Below are 9,688 nucleotides of genomic sequence, written 5' to 3' on the forward strand. Positions count from 1 at the left end.
TATTTCCTTGGGAGGTTCATGCTTTTGTGCATACTTTGTAGACATGTGCCTAGGCTAACTGCAATTCTAGCAATCAATGGTCTTGTGGGTTTGGATCATGCCTCTCCTTGGGCTACACCATACATCAAGTAGAAAAAGGGGTAGTCCATGAGGATTACATCGCCCTGTTTTTTGTAAGTGAAGGATTTCTGTACCCCTCCTCTAGTGATTCTTCTATGAAGTGTGTAGGAGTGTTGCTTAAAGGGTGAGTTATTATTAGAACTAGAGATCTTGGCATGTGAGAAATGTTCATTTTTGCTCCTAGGGAAATTGCTATTGTAGGCAAGGTTGGCAAGGCCAATTGCTGCAATCTCTAGTGGAAAAAACCTATATTTTGTTGTTGGAATCTAACATTGCCATACAAAGTAGGATAAGGGAATCATCCTAGAGCTTTTTAGTAAGTTTCCTAATGGCCAAAGTGGCCATAATTTGTGCATAACTAACTAGGCCTAGGGTACTCTACTTCTAGGTGATCTCCACCACAATGTATACATTGTATCTTATATCTATATACCCTTGGTTGCTTGATAGTTTCCATGAGTTTTGGGAGTTTCTTGAAGGTAGCTACAATATCTTGAGGTATATTGAACTTTGTGCTAATTTTTTCTAGGCTAGAGTTTTTGAGTTTCTACCCCCTTTTTATCTCACTACAAGAATATAGGGGCATAGCGACGGGCGATTGCGATGCATATTAGCAGCGTCACTATTTGTGTTGCAATTGCCACACAAATATTGATGCATATAGTGACAATACTCAGAGAAAAAAAATACAGGTGAAACCCAAGTGTAACATTTTGCTGCAAAGAGTTTGAGAGAGAGCGAAAGAGATTGTGCATTTGGGAGGGATAGGGAGAGGAAGAGAGAAAGAGAGAGAAGGAGAGCTTCTCATCTCCATTGCCGCCGTTGCCGTCATCATTTACGAAAAAGAGGAGGAAGTGCACGAATGAAGAAGAGGGACTGTCATGAAGAGGAGACGAAGGAGCTATCCTTGGGCCTTTGCAGTGAGTACATTGCCCCCTCTTGGTTTGTTCTTGTTAATTCTTCTTTTCTTTTGTTTGTTTTTGCCGAGAATGAGGTGCATTGAGAGAGAAAATGAGAGAGAGAGAAGAAGAAAGGAAAGGGAAGAGAGAATGAGAGAGAGAAAATAAACATGAAAGATAACAAAGAAAGAGAGAAAGAGAGAGAAAGAGGGAGGGAGAGAGGAGAACAAGTGAAGAAAAAAGAGGGGGTGGAGAGAAACAAAGAGAGGGTTTGTTGCAAAGAGGAGACAAACAATCCATCCTCCTCTTGGTTTGTTCTTGTTCTTTTTTTTTTTTGGTTTGTTTTTCTTGAGAATGAGGTGCATTAAGGGAGAAAGAGAGGAAATGAGAGAGGGAGAAGAAGAAAGGAAAAGAAAGAGAGAACGAGAGAGAAAGTATAAACATGAAAGATAACAAACAAAGAGAGAGAGAGAGAGAGAGAGAGAGAGAGAGAGAGAGAGAGAGAGAGAGAGAGAGGGAGAAGAAGAAAGGAAAATGAAGAGAGAATGAGAGAGAGAGAATAAACATGAAAGATAACAAAGAAAGAGTGAAAGAGAGAGAGAGAGAGAGGGAGGGAGAGAGGAGAATGAGTGAGAAAACACGAGAGGGTGGAGAGAAACAAAGAGAGGGTTTGTCGCGAAGAGGAGACAAATAATCCATCCTCCTCTTAGTTTATTCTTGTTCTTTTTTCATTTTTTTGGTTTGTTTTTCTTGAGAATGAGAGAGAAAGAGAGGAAATGAGAGAGGGGGAAGAAAGGAAAAGGAAGAAAGAACGAGAGAGAGAGAATAAACATGAAAGATAACAAAGAAAGAGAGAAAGAGAGAGAGAGGGGGAGGGAGAGATGAGAATGAGTGAGAAAACAGGAGGGGGTGGAGAGAAACAAAGAGAGAGGCAACAAAGAAAGAGAGAGAGAAAAAGAAAGAGAAGGGGAAGAGAACATAAAATGAAGAGCGCAAAGAAAGGTGCAAAGAAAGGGGGAGAAACAAAGAAAGGAGGAGAAAACCAAGACTTTAGTTGACATTAATTTTGTTGAGTTACAAGAGAAGAAATCCATTCTCAAACAAATTAAGAAATAGAAAGAGAAAGAGAACAAAAACCAATTGTTTGTCATAATGTAGACAAAATGGAAAATGATGATGGTTGTGATGTTCAAGATCGCGAGGCATATATCTTAATCAACATGTCCCGCATTCTTGCTCTCAATGCAAGCTAGCAATCAGATGAAAGCGTAGCTTATTTATAAAACATGTATGATGCTTTGATGAGTTTCAATCAGAGATAATTCATCAAGCAATCTGAGACTTTGAGCAAACGGTAAGAAAAATGTGTATCAATCATGTCTTATATTTGCAAACTAATTGAATATCATGTACAAAAACATTAGATGTGGCCGTAAAATTTATACAGGGAGGTGATGTCTCATCCCAAGGAGAAATGCACCTATTGCGGCTAGTTAGAAGAGTTTGTGGGCGTTCGATGGATGGAGTGCTTGAGCCAATCCATCACTTGGAAGGCACAACCAGTCTATACTGTCAATACCGGAGGAGACAGTCAGCCTTTTAGACTTTCCTACAATCTTGGAGCCTGAGATGGAGGCAATGATCGATGCATTGATGTCCATGGATACCGAGACATCTGATCTGCTAAGAAAGGAAGCATTCATACTATTATATGATGAGTGTTGAGTATCTCTCCGGAAGACGCCGCTTACACTCCTAAGTGTGCAAGCAAAATACAGGTGGAGCGATGCGAGTGTGATCAAGTTGTTCAGGTACATTCTATGTATGGTTCATTGATTTCTTTTCGGCACCATTATTAAAAAAATTGTACTTTTTCAAGGTGCTTTATGATTCTTTTCAGGATGCTAAAGTATCATATATTACCACTTGAAAATACCATGCTTGAGTTTTGTGATGATGTGTAACATGTTTTATGAAAGCTTATCATGGACTACATCAACATCCATGTATGTGTCAACGATTGTGTGCTATTTCGAGGAGAGTATGAGACTATGGAGACATGTCCAAAGTGTGGTTCTCACAACTATTGATAGGACTTGCAAGGGAAAACCATCCCTTAAAAGTTCTTAGACAATTTCAACTCATCCCTGTATACATCATATATTTCATACATCGGGCATGGCGAGCTTGTTGACAACGTGGCATGTGCGGAATAGATCCACAAATGGAGTCCAATGAATATCACCAGATTCATGCGCATGGAGCCATATTGACTCTACCTTTCGAGGTTTTGTACGAGAGCCAAGGAATCTTTGGCTTGGTCTTGCTATGGATGGTGTGAACCCATTTAGTCTCCACTCAACTTTTTACAATGTGTGGCATGTAGTCCTTAACTACAACATCCTACCATGATTTCTACGAAGAAAGGACATCTGATCCTTAGCTTGCTCGTTCGTGGCCACTACAAAGTCAAGAATATGGGGTCTATCTTTGCCCATTAGTCGATGAGCTCAAGATTTTGTGGGAGGAGGGGGTTGTCGTAGAAGATATGAGCGAGCACGATGGTCGACGGTATGCCAATATACGAGTCATTCTCATGTGGACCATGCATGAATTTTTGCGATTCAGGGAGTGCTCAAGTAAGTAGGCTTCTGTTCTTGTTGGTCATATCTATCATAGCTCGTTCAAGTTTGTGTTTACTAAATAGGGATATTGGGACAGGTCTGGTTACCTCAGGCTATCATGCATGCCATTGTGTGGGCCATGGTTAGACTCCCGAAGGTCACGAATCATGAAGAAGATGGTATATGAAGGACACACATCTTTCTTACCGGAGGGTCATGAACTGAGGGAAGGTTTTCTTGGATTACCTCTCCAGCACGAATGAACGCCCAAAGCTGGTATGAGATGAAAATGGTCCATTTAAAGGAGCCGCATCCAAATGGAAGGCAACATTTCTTATTTTTCTACGAATTACCGTATTGGACCCACTTATAGATCAACCACTTGTTGGATCCCATGCATATTTTCAAGAATGTGGGCAGCTTATTATGGGACCACATTAAAGGAAAGAGAGACACTATAGGGGTACGAATGGATTTGAAGAAGGCAGGCAAGATGGAGGTGCTTTACAATTGACTATTGATGGTAGCTTGTAACTACCTTGCGCACCTTGGGTTTTGTCCACTAAAGAAAAGCGTATTGTGAAGAAAATTATCAAGTCTATCCACATTTCAATGGGTTGATGCATTCTCTCAGATCGACTTTTTCTAAAGACGACAAACTATCAAGGCTAAAATCCCATGATTTGCATAAGATATATTTGGTTTTTACTATGAATGGATTGTGAGTGGCCTACATATTTTTCTATTTGGAGTCTAGTCGGTGTTTATAATGCTTATTCATTTATGGTAGTTTGTACTACCAATCGCGATCGCAGGATGCTTTACTCCAGAAATACGTGGGGAGATTTAAAAGTTGTCAAATTTAGTGCAATGGATCTCACAGAAGGAGATCAAGACATCCTCTACTGAATTTGCAAGGTGGGGAGGAGTGGAGAAGGTTTGTCTCTTTGAGAAGCACATGCCCACCAGCATGCTCACGATCCAAACCCACCTCCTGGTGCATCATGTAGATGAAGTGGAGATTGTGGGACATGTTCATACACGATGTAGGTTCTTCTTGGAGTGCTTCATGAAAATCCTAAAAGGCTTTATGCAACAATGAGCTCGGCCAGAAGGTAGCATGGTTGAAGGTTGGTTGGTGTTTGAGGTGTTAGTGTATATTTCATAGTGGCTAGCAATGGTGGATTTAGACAACAGTATGCTATGGTCACTGAAGGACGATGATAGACTGACCAGAGATGTGGTGGTTGGAACTTGCAAAGTGTTGTCTCAATGGATTATTGTAGCTTCTTCAACCATGATAATATTCGATGTGCAGTGGCTCAAAGTGGTACTGGAAGGAGCCGAGGGGCAACCATTTGACGAGGTCCATCTAGATTTCTCAAAATAGATTCAAAAAAAAGATGGACAGATCTGTGCGACATTTTTGTCTTTTCGGCCCATTGTGAACATGTGCATGAACTATTTTTTAAAATTGTTATTACGACATGGTATATGTTATAAATGTTGAATCTCTTTTGTATGTGATTTTGAATAGGTAATTTTCTATCCAAACCCTTGACAACCTCGATGGTAGTATGTTGTTTTCTCAGCTCCCTGAAGTGCGAGAGTGTATGATGAAAGCAATGTTCCCAGCGTAGATGAGGACAATATGTAGATGGAGGGGTCGATATTGCAAGGGGTGAAGGTCAAATATGGCTTGGAGCATGTAGAGGAGGTAGAATCTGGTAATAATGAAGGAAAGACAAAAGGCCAAGAATTCTTTGAGAATGAGGTGGACTCATCCTTTTGTGGTGACTTGTCTATCGACCTTCTAGTGTATGTAGAGTTGTGCCAGGAGATTGACATGGGACCATAGGCTATATCATACTTGCATCATTCGCCTACTCAATTTGTTGATGAATCACTCATAACAGGACTCTAGAATATACATTTCAAGTAACCTCATTTTTTTCAGAGTTATATTACAATGCTTTGCTTGAATCTTTATATTGATTATGGTAACATCACTTTTTATCTGTGAAGATGACCTTTGACGATACGAGCATGATGAGTGGAGGGATGAGGAGTTGCAAGAGATATTCACACGTATGTCTCTAGATTAGATGGCTCGATTTAGAGATATGGTAGATCAGGAGCTATCTCGAACACCATCAAGCCATTCCATTAGATCTACTTCGGTATACTATGATGCTTCGGTTTCTAGTAGACGAGATCGATGCTCCAAACTTGGGCCGAACAAAGGGTGTGGTTTTTGGGGATGCCGTGGAGATGTGGATGTCGTGAGCCTGTGGTCGGCTTGAGATACATGTGCTACTCGTCGCTCTCATGTAGGTTCGAGAGAGTGTGGTGGCTCAGGTAGTTGTTGTGGAGGCATCAATATAGTGTCTTTGTCTCATCATTCTGGTCGAGTTGCATTAGACTTGTAGGATTCGTCACACCTGTGGGGATGTCTACTCTAGTGACTCCTAGCTATCCATAGGTGCCACCCCTATGGGTGCTGCTTCGAGAGATACCACCCCCGTGGGTACACTAGATGTATAGGGGTCTCCTAGTTATGCCTAGGACTGTGGTTGTAGGTGGGAGGGGACACATCTTAGACATATCCTAGAGGGGCATGGATACCTTGTAGATGACAGGATAGGAGCCTGATCATGAATGATGAGGGAAGAAGGGTGATGGCTCATATGAGAGAGTTGTGCCAACAAGTTTTTCGGCACAATGTCTGGGGCCATTGGAAGAACATACCCATGGGTAGCAAGGACTACATAATAGCATCCTTGTATGAGGAGTTTTCGGTATCCACCATGGCAGAGAGGTTTTCCACAAGCTAGATGATGGAGTACATGCGCGCATATATGTCACATAGATGATCAGACACATGAAATGCACTAAAGAGTGGTGCCTCAAAGCTTGAGTGGCTAGACGCAAATGACTGGTGGAGACTTAGAGAGGAGGCTACATATCTCTAGGACATTGAAGACAGCAGCACAAGGCAGCAAGGGAATGACTCAAGGTAGGGGTGGTCCATCATCTTGGGAGTGGCGTCCATAGGACTTATCTGGAGGATTTTGTAAGTTTTTCTTTTGTTTTTCTTACTTTCTTTTTAATAATATCACTTGTATTGACAATCATGTTTCTAATAGTTTTATTTTGCTTTCTTTACAGCACTCCATTACAAACTGCGATCTCACCGGCCTAGAGACTCGATATGCAGAGAGACATGGTCTCACTGCACTGATCGATAGATTGTATGCACACGACGGTCCAGTAAGTTACTCATCTTTCCTATTCGTAGTTACTATTTTTATTAAAATGCATTATGTATGGTGGACTGACGTGTAGTTGTTTTTTTTAATAGACTTCGATCGATGCTCCTCTGTGTCGGGACGAGCTTTCAGATGGCGAGGATCTACATCTCGCACTTGGATTCATGGAGCGCACATTCTCTTTCTTTTTGGTCCTATGATTTATGCATGCATCTTCTATGTACTACGTTATTATCATTCTTTGTATGTTGCCATAATTTCATGAGTATTCATCAACGATCTTGTATTTATTCTATGTATTAGTCTTGTGGGTTCAAGTACATTTTGTGCTCATTTTGATGACTATTGTACACGCAACATGTAATCCATTTGTAGAATGTAAATACAACATAGTGCTACATGTGGTGCTCCCCTCACACAATTTTTTTTCTCTATAACCGTCGTTATTATTTGCATCGCTTTTGCGATACAAATAATGACGCAAATATCCACACCAATAGCAACGCCAATAACGAAGCTCCATGGAGATGCTAATACCAACATGTTTAATGATAACGGGGGCAATTTTTTCGATGAATATTTTCGTCGCTTTGAACGTCGATATGAGGCCTGTATCTTGTAGTGTCTCTCCTCCTCTCCCTATAGGGATCATCTTATCTAGTGACCTTGTCATATGCTATTGATGTTAGATTGTTTCAAAATTAAGTTACTACCCATGGAATTGTAGACCCTTCTCACCTAGACATAGCCCACAAACTTATGCTCTTATTGAGTCTAATATGAGGTTACTTGCCTCACACACCTACTCAAGTTGCTCTATGAAGTGGTAGGGTTCATTCCATACTTCATACTTATCTACTTGTTTGGCGATTTGAGGGAGTTTGGATTGCCTCTTGGCCCTAGGCATATAAGTAGAGTGTTGGCCAGTGTCAAGCTACACACATGATACGTGGGACTTAGACGAAACTTCTATTGTTTCATGAGCTCCAATACCCTTGGAATGAACTACCTCTCACACTATTGATTCACACTCCTATCTAACAACTGTCTACTCTTCTCTCACCATCCCAAGAGCAAGCAAGAAAGCGACAACTAGAGCTTGTGGTAGGCTCATCTTTTTACCTCTATACACTAGTGAAGACTTGACAAATGGCCACATGATTGGAGGGACAATCCTCTAATCCACTCTTGTCACTCCTTAACCATCGATCTACTCCTTGAGTGCTCCACGATAAAGGAGAAGATAGAGAAGAAGGTAGAGAAGAGCTTCTCCACACTCGATTCCTCACCTCCTCACACTCTCACCTTTTCACGCATAACCTCACTTTCAACCATGAACGGGATGAAGAGAATAATAAGAAGAGAAGAATGAGGTTGTGTATAAAATACTTTTTTACACACAAACTCACTTTCACTCTCATCATGAATGGGATGAAGTGAATAATAGCAAGAGAAGAGTCAAGCTTCACTCTACTGAGTTTCTCACTCACAGACTCTCCCATACCCTCACATTCTCTCTCTCACTCTCACATTTTGTACAAGAAGATGTATGGAAGTAAGAAGAATAGAGGAGGCCCTCAAGTTTACATGCACCCAAATGAGCACTTCCATTCACTTTTTGGTTTTTATACATGGGCTTTGGGATTTAGGTTTTCCCCCATAAGTTCGGCATCCATCCCACTTTTTTGGCCCTTGATAGGTCCATTTTTCAATACATGCATATAGCGCATGTACTACTTCTAACAAAAGCGAATAGAAAATCAATGCTTGCAACCTCTTATAGACACATGTATTGTAATCTATGCGATGACTTTTTAAAAATTTCCCAAGAGCAAGATTGGCTCTGAAATAATGGTACAAAATAATTGTGTAACCCCAATAAGTAAGACAAGCACACATAACGGATGATAATGCCTAAAATGATATAGTGCAATCTGAAAATTATAATCCTTATCGACTTGATTCTAGCACATTGCACTTTTTCTTGACTTATATCCTTCTTTAGCATTGTGGTTAACATTACCTCTCTCTTAGATGTGATTTCACTTGTTGGTACATAGTGGTTGGTGGTTAATGGCAGTGTTGGTGGTGATGTAGCTACTAAAGAGTTTGAGCTCATTGTTGGTACCTTAACTAGTGGTCCCTTTTGGTTAGATAAGGCTTGCATGGATATGGCATTGCAAGTTCTAGTATGTGGATGAGTTAGTGTTGATGAATAGGTGATGTCGTAAGATTCTTCTCGGTCTTTCGTACCTGGTACAAGGGAAGACCTCTTATGCATTCTCTCCCTAGACTTTGAAGTGCTAGTCTTCTTTTTTGTACATAGGATATACTTTAATGGTTTGGGAGATGGGTCAAACTCCAACCAGAACTCCAACTGAGTTTGCATCATTGTCTCATAGTTGAGGACCCAAACCGCGCATGGGTTTTTGTGTGATACTTATGTGAGTGCATGTACATACTTAGGTATCTACTTACTTAGAGGACGGCTCCATTGGTTCCACTTATTGGTGAGGTCAATGAGGCAAGGAACTTAGAGCTGGAAGAAGTGATCCATCCTTACCTAAGTGGGATGCTAAGAGAAGGGTGCCTTAGAAGATCATGTGGTAAGAGCTATGGTCACTTTAGAGAAGAAAGCTGGCAACATTGTAGTCCTGGGTGGAGCAACCATGAGGGATCGCGTACCTTATAAGCCCAATGTGTGAGCATAGGCATGACATGCTTAGCCCTGGTGATTGTCAGGCTATGCTGCATGGAAGTGGGCAGTCGACACAAT

The sequence above is a fragment of the Lygodium microphyllum genome, chromosome 18, assembly GCF_053477565.2.
Source record: "Lygodium microphyllum isolate KBCC chromosome 18, Lygodium_microphyllum_v1.1.10, whole genome shotgun sequence".
Classification (NCBI taxonomy): Eukaryota; Viridiplantae; Streptophyta; class Polypodiopsida; order Schizaeales; family Lygodiaceae; genus Lygodium; species Lygodium microphyllum.